Genomic DNA, 12,689 nt, shown 5'->3' with positions numbered 1-12,689 from the left:
CTTGATATGTATGTCCCTGTCAGGCAGGGAAGAGATGGTCGAGTGAGGGAACCATGGTTGACAAGAGAGGTTGAATGTCTTGTTAAGAGGAAAAAGGAGACTTATGTAAGGCTGAGGAAACAAGGTTCAGACAGGGCATTGGAGGGACACAAGATAGCCAGGAGGGAACTGAAGAAAGGGATTAGGAGAGCTAAGAGAGGGCATGAACAATCTTTGGCGGGTAGGATCAAGGAAAACCCCAAGGCCTTTTACACATATGTGAGAAATATGAGAATGACTAGAGCGAGGGTAGGTCCGATCAAGGACAGTAGCGGGAGATTGTGTATTGAGTCTGAAGAGATAGGAGAGGTCTTAAACGAGTACTTTTCTTCTGTATTTACAAATGAGAGGGGCGATATTGTTGGAGAGGACAGTGTGAAACAGATTGGTAAGCTCGAGGAAATACTTGTTCGGAAGGAAGATGTGTTGGGCATTTTGAAAAACTTGAGGGTAGACAAGTCCCCCGGGCCTGACGGGATATATCCAAGGATTCTATGGGAAGCAAGAGATGAAATTGCAGAGCCGTTGGCAATGATCTTTTCGTCCTCACTGTCAACAGGGGTGGTACCAGGGGATTGGAGAGTGGCGAATGTCGTGCCCCTGTTCAAAAAAGGGACTAGGGATAACCCTGGGAATTACAGGCCAGTTAGTCTTACTTCGGTGGTAGGCAAAGTAATGGAAAGGGTACTGAAGGATAGGATTTCTGAGCATCTGGAAAGACACTGCTTGATTAGGGATAGTCAGCACGGATTTGTGAGGGGTAGGTCTTGCCTTACAAGTCTTATTGAATTCTTTGAGGAGGTGACCAAGCATGTGGATGAAGGTAAAGCAGTGGATGTAGTGTACATGGATTTTAGTAAGGCATTTGATAAGGTTCCCCATGGTAGGCTTATGCAGAAAGTAAGGAGGCATGGGATAGTGGGAAATTTGGCCAGTTGGATAACAAACTGGCTAATCAAAAGAAGTCAGAGAGTGGTGGTGGATGGCAAATATTCAGCCTGGATCCCAGTTACCAGTGGCGTACCGCAGGGATCAGTTCTGGGTTCTCTGCTGTTTGTGATTTTCATTAATGACTTGGATGGGGGAGTTGAAGGGTGGGTCAGTAAATTTGCAGACGATACGAAGATTGGTGGAGTTGTGGATAGTAAGGAGGGCTGTTGTCGGCTGCAAAGAGACATAGATAGGATGCAGAGCTGGGCTGAGAAGTGGCAGATGGAGTTTAACCCTGAAAAGTGTGAGGTTGTCCATTTTGGAAGGACAAATATGAATGCGGAATACACGGTTAACGGTAGAGTTCTTGGCAATGTGGAGGAGCAGAGAGATCTTTGGGTCTATGTTCATTCATCTTTGAAAGTTGCCACTCAAGTGGATAGAGCTGTGAAGAAGGCCTATGGTGTGCTCGCGTTCATTAACAGAGGGATTCAATTTAAGAGCTGTGAGGTGATGATGCAGCTGTACAAAACTTTGGTAAGGCCACATTTGGAGTACTGTGTACAGTTCTGGTCGCCTCATTTTAGGAAGGATGTGGAAGCTTTGGAAAAGATGCAAAGGAGATTTACCAGGATGTTGCCTGGAATGGAGAGTAGGTCTTACGAGGAAAGGTTGAGGGTCCTAGGCCTTTTCTCATTAGAACGGAGAAGGATGAGGGGCGACTTGATAGAGGTTTATAAGATGATCAGGGGAATAGATAGAGTAGACAGTCAGAGACTTTTTCCCCGGGTGGAACAAACCATTGCGAGGGGACATAAATTTAAGGTGAAAGGTGGAAGATATAGGAGGGATATCAGAGGTAGGTTCTTTACCCAGAGAGTAGAGGGCATGGAATGCACTGCCTGTGGAAGTAGTTGAGTCAGAAACATTAGGGACCTTCAAGCAGCTATTGGGTAGGTACATGGATTACGGTAAAATGATATAGTGTAGATTTATTTGTTCTTAAGGGCAGCACGGTAGCATTGTGGATAGCACAATTGCTTCACAGCTCCAGGGTCCCAGGTTCGATTCCGGCTTGGATCCCTGTCTGTGCGGAGTCTGCACATCCTCCCCGTGTCTGCGTGGGTTTCCTCCGGGTGCTCCGGTTTCCTCCCACAGTCCAAAGATGTGCAGGTTAGGTGGATTGGCCATGATAAATTGCCCTTAGTGTCCAAAATTGCCCTTGGTGTTGGGTGGAGGTGTTGAGTTTGGGTAGGGGTCTCTTTCCAAGAGCCGGTGCAGACTCAAAGGGCCGAATGGCCTCCTTCTGCACTGTAAATTCAATGATAATCTATGATTAATCTAGGACAAAGGTTTGGCACAACATCGTGGGCCGAAGGGCCTGTTCTGTGCTGTATTTTCTATGTTCTATGTTCTATGTTATTCCTTTTAAGGTTTCATGCGGGTGTAATCTGTCGCTGGCACGACGCAAGGTTGGAAAGCGTCAGGAGATTCCATCAGCCACAAGGCGTTCACCCCACAAGGCAGCAGCACAATGAACCTGCCATTAACATCGCCATTGGCAGAATCACAAACTACTTTTACGTCGGGGGGTTTACGTTTTTTTTACCGCCGCTGGGTTCTCTGTTCCCACCCGCCATGAAACCCGCAGCAGGCAGGATGAAATGTTTTCGCCCTTAGTGACTGCTTAGTTTAGTCTGGATTCAGCGGGCCATGGTGCTGGCCGAGCCGGCAAAGCAGATACCCTGCAAAAAATGAATTTTTTAAAAGTGGACAATTTACACAGCTAAATCTTACTCAAGGAGGAAATAGATGATGAGGGCGCCAGTGACACCTTTGGAATCAGGAAAATCGCCATCCTTCATGACAAACATGGCACTCATAAATCTGATAAATTCGCCAACCTTTTCTGCTGGGCTGCTTCATCCTCAGAAATGAATCCTCCTCGGAAGCCTGGTACCAGGGATAGTATTTCACCGACCCCCCAAAACGGCTGCTGGTTCGGGTCTCGTCATGGCTGCTTGTCAACACGGTGTACATTCCAAGTTGGAAACCAGCTTAATCAGGCCTCAACTGAAGTGTTAAATCTTTGCATCGGCGCTGTATTATGAATTGGGGTGGGGGATGTTGGAAAGTATTTACACTGTTGACTCACCTTACTAAACGTGTGCACCTCCAATGGCAATCTTGGAGCTGCACTGATAATTGACTCGAGCTCCATCACTCAACTCACCCCATCAATTCTTTCGAAGGAGTCTAGTGTGGAGAAAATCAAAGGTGGAAATATTAGGGAACAAATAAAAAGAAACAGATTAACAACGAGATTCCACACAAAAACTCACGATAATAGTAAACAGACATTGCTGCATAGGAGCAGCGAAAGAAATATGCTGCAAGGGTTAAACACTGGTGAAATGTGAAGGCTGTATGTTTCTGTCTCCCGGAGTCTAATCAATCATTGGCTTTCATGAGCTGCTGAGATTTAAAAACAGCTGTAATCTGCGGTCATTGTCGAAGGAGTAGATTGTTTGCCAAACTATTACCATAACTGTCAGCCGAAATCAGAAAAATAATCTCATCTCGCTGGACAGATGCGTTTCCTGCATTATTGATACGGCCAGCTAGAGGTAATAGAGAAATATAAAGCACAGTTCTATTTACAAAAGTAGATTGTCTGAGTCCTTGAGAGTGTGCGAGGGGACAGGCAGTGACAGGAAGTGAGACATATTCATCTCAGAAATTTCCTGTGAGGTCTTGTGACCTGTGAAGTCCACTCATGCAATTATTTTTCAGCAATTTACTCCATATCGAGTCCTGTTTTTAATCCTTCCTTGCCAATTTTTCTCCCCCATCTTTCTATCGTTCACCCCCACCACCACCTCCCCACTCAATCTTTTCCTCGTACGAAAGTGCTGCTGGGGTTTAGTTCCACAGCTCTATTACCCAAGCCAAATATCCATTTGCCGTGTATGCACCTTATCAACAAGTGCCGCAGTACTGTTGCCATATGTAACATCCACCCAGGATGCTTCCAGCTGGGGTGGAGGGTGACAGATGTTAGCCAATTTGCTGGCAAAACCCTTGGGTAATCTTCCTCCCCTAGGGTGGGGCATTGAGCCTGGTCGCTCTCCTGACCCAGAGATTGAAACAGGAACCTCTGCCCCTCATATGGCCTCTTTTCACAGATAAAGAGCCCCTTGCTCCTCGGATGAAATCATAATTCTTTGTTGGCAGGAAATGTTTGATCAGCCACTGTATGATACAAAGTCAAATCCAGCCGAGGATATCCCGGATGAGATTCCTTTCTTTTTTTATCAGAAACCGGGAGAAGGCCCTTTTTCCTGGAAAATTTGTCATCGGCAATACAATATTGAACGTGTGGCCGCGGAATGGTGGCATTTTGGCGAATGCAGCTTTTTCTTAGTTGCTTCTTAAGTGCAGTGAATGGCGGGGATCTTCCCATTTCCTCCTGTTGAAAGGAATTCTGCCGTGCTGTATTTGTGTAACATATAGTGCGTGGTTAATTAATTACTGCTGCTGTGAAATGCTGAACAAGTGTTTGCATCTGCTGCAGATGTAATGTGAATTCAACATCTCTTTTCCATTAAGAGATAAGAACTGCATGTGACAAATGCTCTGCACACTGTTTTGTCCCCTTGAGGCTACCATCAAAATATGTTGATAACCCGTCCCTTCCCCACCCCTCCCCCACCCCCCGCAACCCTTACTGGGAGTTTATCTGATACACCATAACCAGCCCAGGCAGTCTGCAAACAAATTCTGGAAAAGCTCAGAGTACAACTATCATTATGTCGACTCCCATTACCTTGTATTTAATGAAACTTTTAGCATCTTTAAACAGAACGGATTTAAATGGCATCCATACATAATGTATGAGCCCGAATTACTTTAAATACATCTTCAGAAATGTACAAGGCATCAGTTGCCATTGCATTGCAACAGGGAGCTTAACTCTGCTTATTGTGTTTATATTATAGCACTGAATGGATGTGTGAAGCTTTGAGGGACATCACACTCTTAGTCTATTTTGACTTGGTCCTCAGTTCTCACATAATCAACTCCTCCCTTGATTTAGACAATCTGTTCAGCAGCCTCTGCTTCCTTATCCCCTGCCAAACCTCACTTTATCCTGAACCGCTGACACTCTCTTGCCTCTCTTCCATCTGCCTACAGGTTCAGCTCATCCATGAGGCCCTCTCACTGTTCTGTTGACCTTATTCCCGCTAAACTATTGGCCATGCAACTTTGCTTCCTGGAGCCCAGACTAGTTGCAATGCCTTCTTCTCAGGAATCATGCCCTCCCCTTCTTTGCCTCTGCTGTCACTCTCTTCAAAGACGTTCGCGCTTGACCTATTTTTCTTTGGAAATTTGTTCCTCATTTCAAACATTCCTTTCCTCTCAAGTCCATGAATGGATTCATATATACAAAATCACTGCAGAAAATTGCTGAGGTGAAGAGGAAAGATGAATTTAAGGGGAAACTAGACACAGGAGAATGGAATAGAGGGTTACGGTGATAGGCAAAGAAGGATGGGAGAAGGTCTGAGTGGATGGTGCATGGACTTGTTGAGCGGAACGGCCTGCTTCTCTGCCATATATTGCATGGCATTCGACACCCGCCCTTCTGTCTTGCAACTCCCTGTTTGAATGTTTCCAATCAGGGGCTGGATTCTCTGGTCCTCCAGCCGCATGTTTTCCAGAATTCGCTGATGGTGGGATTCACTACTCCTGCCGCTTGTCAATGTGATTTCCCTTTGAAGCCGCCCCACACCATAGACGGGCATGCGCTGCCGGATTGAACAGAGAATCCCAATGGCGTAGAAATAGAAATAAATTTTGAGTCCTATATGGCTCTTCAGTAGAAGATGTTGCTTCCTCATCTTGCTCATGTGTCAATACCTGTGCAATGCTCCAGGGATACATCATTGGTCTCCTCTCGCCTTCCTCATGCATATAATACCTGTTGGCGGTACTGTTCATCGACACGGAGTCAGCCACATATATGCTGATTGCCCACCTGGAGCTCTTCACCACTTCTCTGATTGTCTCCTCCACTGCCTTTTGCTGTCGTAGAATTATAGAATCCCTACAGTGCAGAAGGAGGCGATTCGGCCCATTGAATCTGCTCCGACTGTCTGAAAGAGCATCCCACAGAGGCCCACTCCCCTGCCCTATACCCACATCCCATAATACCACCTAACTTACATATCCCTTGACACTAAGGCGCAATTAAGCAGGGCCAATCCACCTAACTTGCTCTTTTTTGTCAAATTGCTTTTCTGCCAATCAGTCTGGAGTGAACCAGCTCGAGCCTGGGAATGCCGAAACTCCTGCCATAAACTCATCCTCTTCACCACCTCTGGTCTCAAACGGAGCCAGCCAGGAAATCATTCACAACCACAGCATCCTGTTCTACCATCACCTGTTCCCACATCCTCTCCATTACAAAAAACATTTACTTTTACTTTGATTGTGTTGCTTGAGCCCCCCAGGAACCTCATCCTTTCTGCTGAGATTTGCATTCATGCCTTTGCTGCCCCCAGGTTCAACCATTTAAACGCACTCCTGGCCAACCTTTCTCTGTCCTTTCCAAACTTCAGTTCATCCAAAGCTTTACTGCAAGTTACCTATTCCACAACCACGGTACGGTAGCACAGTGGTTCGCACTGTTGCTTTACAGCGCCAAGGGACCCGGGTTTGATTCTTTGCTTGGGTCACTATCTGTGCGGAGTCTGGACGTTCTCCCCGTGACTGCGTGGGTTTACTCCGGGTGCTCCGGTTTTCTCCCACAGTCACAAAGATGTGCGGGTTAGGTTGATTTGACACGCTAAATTTCCCTGTAGCGTCAAAAGGTTAATTGGGGTTACGGGGACAGGGTGGAGGCGAGCTTGAGTAGGGTGCTCTTTCAAGGGCTGGTGTAGACTCGATGGGCTGAATGGTCTCCTTCTGCACTGTGAGTTCTATGATAATATATGAATTAGGGTATTGGCATTGGAACAGCAGATAACGCCCCTTCTATGATAAGTGCTGCTGACCTGTGCCTTGCTGATTTACACTGGCACCCAGTCTCCAACCTCCTCAAATTTAAAATCCTCATTCTTATGTTTAAACCATCCATGTTCTGCCTCTCCCTGGCCTGCGATTTTGCCACACTGGTGAGCCTCTCCCTTTTGGCAAAAATACTGGAAATGCCCCCCTCCACCCCCTACACACCACCCTGAGCACAGCACGTCCTAGGCTCATTTTCATCAGAGTGATATTTTAAGGAGGCCGGGGCACATTTTGCTGGCCAATTACATCAGAAACTGCCTCCACTCAGGTCAAATTTTGGTAATCTAGGAGTGTGGAACCTGACAGGTACAGAGTAGACCTGGTAAGAGCAGGTCAGAACTTGGCATATTTGTTTGGATAGTCAGGGCACCCCTTTGGAGAGGTAAGGTACCCCGGTGGAGTTAGTTATAAACTTTTATGCACTGCCCCTGCAATGGCACAAAATCAATCCCAACGGCCATCCCTCAACTCAAAGCAGTCGGAGAGTGGGCCTGCTGGTCTTGCAGGGTAATTTTGTTTTGCTTCCACTGACTTGTGCACTCAGGTGCCAGGAAGAATTTTGTGCTGGAAATGGGGAAAGGAAGATAGGAGATGGGGTTGGCACCCTCACACATAGCGGCCAGTCAATGTGACCAGCCAGAGGAGGGCAGAAGTTCCGGAGGACGAGGCTGCTGGAAGCACACCAGGAAGGAGGAGGAGGCAAGGCAGGACAAGTAGGTACTACCATGTCGGAAGGGTGCACAGATCAAGGACATCCTACCTCAATATGTCAGAGAAACAGTGCTGAAGGCAACTGAGGCTAAGCCAGGAAGTGGTGACAGACATAAGTTGCATGGTCAAACAGTAGCTTGAGCAATAATCCATCAACCCTGATGTTCTGCCAGTGGTTGCAAACATACCGGTTCCTCTACACTTTTATGCCATATGGATAACCTCACTTCCCATCCTTCCCTCCCCAACCCCCGATGGCAGTTCCTACACTCCCACCTCCTCCACATTCCAAAGAATCATAGAATCATAGAATTTACAGGGCACAAGGAGGCCATTCAGCCCATCGATTCTGCACTGGCTCTTGGAAAGAGCACCCTACTTAAGCCCACGCCTCCACCCTATCCCCCTAACCCAGTAACCCCACCTAACCTTTTTGGACACTAAGGGCAATTTATCATGGCCAATTCACCTAACCTGCACATCTTTGGACACCGGGATCCCTTGTACCCACCGACCTTAAGTGTGGCCCCTGGGGATTTGGGACGGGGTGATCTTGGTATCAGGGTTTAGGCTGGAGGGTGTGGAAGGCTGGAGTGCCCAGGTCCCTGAGGGAAGGGTGCCCATAGTCTGAAGGGGTCTTCAGATTGGGGTGCCTCCACTCCATTCTCATCCAAGAGCGAGGGTGCAAACATTTTTAGTTTCCCATCCTCAGTCATTGGTCCCTTGCCAGCCTAGAAATTGAGGCTGAGCAGGAAAATGTCCTTAAGTTACCATTAAGTGGCCGCTTAAGGGCTTTAAGAGGGGCATGGGTGGGCTTCCGGTCCGAGGTCCTGCCCGTCCAACCATAAAATTGCGTCCTGTTTCGGAGGCGGGTGTGATCCTGGAGGGAATCTCGTCCATGCTATTTTACGCTCCCCCTGCCCCCTTCCCCTGCTTCAGACACTGGGCAGCACGGTGACACAGTGGTAAGCACTTCTACCTCACAGCGCCAGGGACCAAGATTCCATTTCTACCTTGGGTGACTGTCTGTGTGGAGTTTGCACATTCTCCCTGTGTCTGCGTGGGTTTCTTCCAGGTGCTTTGGTTTTCTCCATCCAGAGATGCAGAGGTTAGGTGGATTGGCCATGTTAAATTGCTCCTTAGTGTCCAAAAGGGTAGGTGAGGCTACGGGGTTACGGAGATAGGGCGGGGGGATTAAAACAATATAGGGTACTCTTTCGGAGGTTCGGTGCAGACTCGATGGGCTGAATTGCCTCTTTCTGCACTGTAGGGATGCTATGAACCCACTGGGGAAGGCGCGGTGCGAGGGTGGGGTGGGGTTAGGTAGTGTAAAGTTCTGGCCTATGTGTCTGATTGGCATTTAAATATGGCACCTCGAACCTTCAACCCCACCAGCTGACGAAGCACCCGATCCGCCAGGTGAGTCGGAGAGATACTCACCTGTGCCTAATTAACGAGATTCTAAGTACGGATTTGGATGCAAATTCCACCCATTCCAGCCAGTAGGGTCACCTTAACTGCCCACCACTGCACTTGGTCTCATAAATGAAAAATATCACCCCAAGAATGGACAGTGGCACAGATATTTGTTTTTAACTTACATTGTGTTTCACATTCAGTGACCAGAAATCTCCAGTGCCTCACTTTGACTTAAAATTGAATACATATCCGGCTTTCCAAATGAGCCAAGTGAACCACAGCCAGAATGTTGTCCTATCACTCCAGACAGCAAGTCCCTAGCAACTCTAATGGATTATAACAATGTTGTGGACATAATATGAGACTATCAACAATGCATTTGACTCCCATCCTGACATATTGGGCGATTTACTTCAATAAATGTGGTAATACTTGGGTTTCAACCGGAGAAAATGGCCCGGAATACTACTGGCATGCCAAAAAAAAACTTCTTTACTAAGATTCTTCAGGAAAGGGAACATTTTAACTAGTCAGGTATCCATGTAACTCCAGCCCACACTGTGGTTGAATTTAGTGCCCAATCTGGTGACCTAGCAAGAGGCTGAATCACAAAAAGAAAAGCACACCACTTTCTTCTCAGGGTAACTAGAGTTGGACAACAAATGAGGCTTTTCCACTGTAGCCTTTAAAACAATTTTAAAATAAGCTGGAGTTCTTAGCTTTTTGCGCTAAAGTAATTCATCAATTTAATAAGGAGTTGGGATTATTTTTAACTCTCTCTATTCTTCTGCGGCAATCAAAAAGGGACAATCAGATGGCAATGACTTACCTGCTGATGGGTTGGCACATCCCCCTCCTCCACTTTTCAGAAATAACTGGTACTGATCTTCAGGGAATTAGGGATATATAAAACCTGACAACACTTTTACTGCTGTCAGACTATTGCAATTAGCAATGCTGCTCCTTGTTCCCGCTTATTGGAAAATCATGACCCAGTTGTTCGTTTGAATATTCGGTGGGATTTTGCACCTCCCCCCCCCCGCACCCTCCCCAGCCCCCGCCCCACCCCCGCAGCGTATATTGTGTAGGTGGCTCGCCATTGGCCGCCGATGGGTCCTTCCAGGCCAGCCATTGTCAACGGAGGGGTTTCCCATTGTTCGCACCCTCCATCGCAGGAAAACCTGTGGTGCGGATTCACCGTCAGCAGTACCAGAAGCTCTTGCCCAATATTTTGCACATTTACCTACATAACAACAGTGACTGTGCTTCATCTCAGAGGCTGAAAATACTCTTCAGGACACTCTGAGAACATAATAAGATACTGTGGTGGTATGCATTAGGGGTATTAAGGTACCCTGTGATGCCGAGAGGCTATTGGTGGATTGACGCCAGATCCCGATTGGATCAGCCGCCTACTGGCTCCACCCAGTAAGGCGGTGTATAAGAGCCCAGGTTCTCCCAGCAGCCGCATTCTGTAACTGTGCTGCTGGGGAACAAGTCTGCGTAATAAAGCCATTGATTGACTCCATCTCATCTCGTCTCGTGAGTGATTGATTGTGCTACAGATGCCACATCAACACAGGTTCTTTCTGTCATTTTCTTGTATGCTTGTGTGAATTTTGTTTAAATCGACAGGTATACTCAATGCATTATAACAACAAGAGCCAACACATGGGGTGTGCGTCCAACTTCAAAAATCATCAAATTGTCCAGGAACGCAACTGTCCAATTTAGCTCTTAAATAATTTTGCCAATCGTTATTTTCAGCCACGGAGCTCTTCGAAAAAGTGAACATCAGTTCATTTTGAAAAAGTTTTGATTACGCTGTTTTGAATTATGTTCCTGTAGACCTGCCATAGATTTATCTTGTTTTGCTCAGTATAAAATAAATGTGTTTGGTTAACCATCCTAATTAAATAATTAGTCTTTTCTGTTAAATAATCAATTAATTTACTTACAACACACTTGGCACAAAGGCACATGGGAGTTGTACATCGGCTGTCCTGGATTTCTGTACCATTAAGCATTACTTTGTCATCTGCAGAACAAATATCAATATAGATTAATCTTTTCTGAATACTGTCCCAATAAATTATATTACTAATGTGACCCATTCAGAACTAAATGTTTCTCTGTACCATCCTCATGTTTATCAAGAGAATCGAATGGCTCATACCTTCTGGGCTTCGCTAACCGTGGGCGGCACGGTAGCACTGTGGTTAGCACAGTTTCTTCACAGCTCCAGGGTCCCAGGTTCGATTCCCGGTTTGGGTCACTGTCTGTGCAGAGTCTGCACGTTCTCCCCGTGTCTTCGCGCATTTCCTCCGGGTGATCCGGTTTCCTCCCACAGTCCAAAGATGTGCAGGTTAGGTAGATTCACCGCTAAATTGCCCTTAGTGTCCAAAAAGGTTAGATGGGGTTACGGGTATAGGTGTAGGGTGCTCTTTCCAAGGGTCGGCGTAGAGCCGATGGGCCAAATGGCCTCCTTCTGCACTGTAAATTCTATGACTCTGAGAGATTTGCACAGGAAGTTTGACCTTTCGATGGGTAATTCCCCTGCTCTCTGTGGCCCCATGAAAAAGACTGAGTTAGAGTTGGCAACTTCAGCCGGTTCCAATCTACTTACCTGGATAGTTATCCAGGAAATATTAGACAGAAAAGTAGCTCTAGTCCAAGTCCTGGTTAACAATACAACTGTGGGCAGCACGGTGGCGCAGTGGTAGCACTGCAGTCTCACGGCGCCGAGGTCCCAGGTTCGATTCTGGCTCTGGGTCACTGTCTGTGTGGAGTTTGCACATTCTCCCCGTGTTTGTGTGGGTTTCACCCCCACAACCCAAAGATGCAAGGTAGGTGGATTGAACATGCTTAAATTGCCCCTTAATTGGAAAAAATGAATTGGGTACTCTAAATTTATTTAAAAAAAACCAAAAAACAATACAACTGTCTCCCGCCCCAGCCACCAATCGCTCACACTAACCTCCCCCACACACTCCATGAGCTTGGAAGTCCTCCCTAAAACCCAGACTACCCCCTGGTCACCTCACTACAATCTTACTGACCCTCCTGACTACCCCCTTCCCACAACATGATCTAACTAATCCTTGACCTGACAACTCATCCCGGCCCCTCCCACTACCCCTGGACGCACTTCACCCACCTATTCACCTCTCCCGTCACACTCAGCTGCCTCCACTCCAGCTCACCAGTCTGCTACCCCACCCATCTGCTACCCTCCACCCTTTCCTCAAATGCCCTCACCCACTTACCTTACCCACTCTACCACTTAGCCACTTACCTTACCCACTCTGTCCCTTTACTCGCTTACATTACCCACCCTACCCCCTGCACCTCCTGCCTTCTAACTTTTCATGTTGTTGTTTTCAAAGATGCTTTGGAACATTTGAACTCTTTATTTATTAGAATATAGCAGCTGATGCTGTAAATGAAGGTATAGCTTCTGCACGGATTCTCTGTGCTGCTCCCTCTATGGAACGCTTTTCACCAAATCAGTTTCAGAA

The 12,689-nt window shown here is 46.9% G+C and overlaps 1 long non-coding RNA gene across 4 annotated transcripts in view; it reads right to left on the bottom strand.

Moving 5' to 3' along the window:
• The window catches only part of LOC140387165 (uncharacterized), a 237,110-nt gene extending 233,458 nt beyond the window's left edge, over positions 1-3,652 (bottom strand). For all 4 annotated transcript variants that reach the window (XR_011933751.1, XR_011933750.1, XR_011933749.1 and 1 more), the window contains exons 1-2: positions 3,513-3,652; positions 3,125-3,225 (exon numbers count right to left, since the gene is read on the bottom strand). This is a non-coding gene — a long non-coding RNA (uncharacterized lncRNA). The remainder of the gene's footprint in view (positions 1-3,124; positions 3,226-3,512) is intronic.
• Between the last annotated feature and the right edge of the window lie 9,037 nt (positions 3,653-12,689).

This window comes from Scyliorhinus torazame, chromosome 12 (assembly GCF_047496885.1).
Source record: "Scyliorhinus torazame isolate Kashiwa2021f chromosome 12, sScyTor2.1, whole genome shotgun sequence".
Lineage (NCBI taxonomy): Eukaryota > Metazoa > Chordata > Chondrichthyes > Carcharhiniformes > Scyliorhinidae > Scyliorhinus > Scyliorhinus torazame.
Note: the sequence above shows the minus strand (reverse complement) of the source record. Positions and strands in the feature narration are given on the sequence as shown.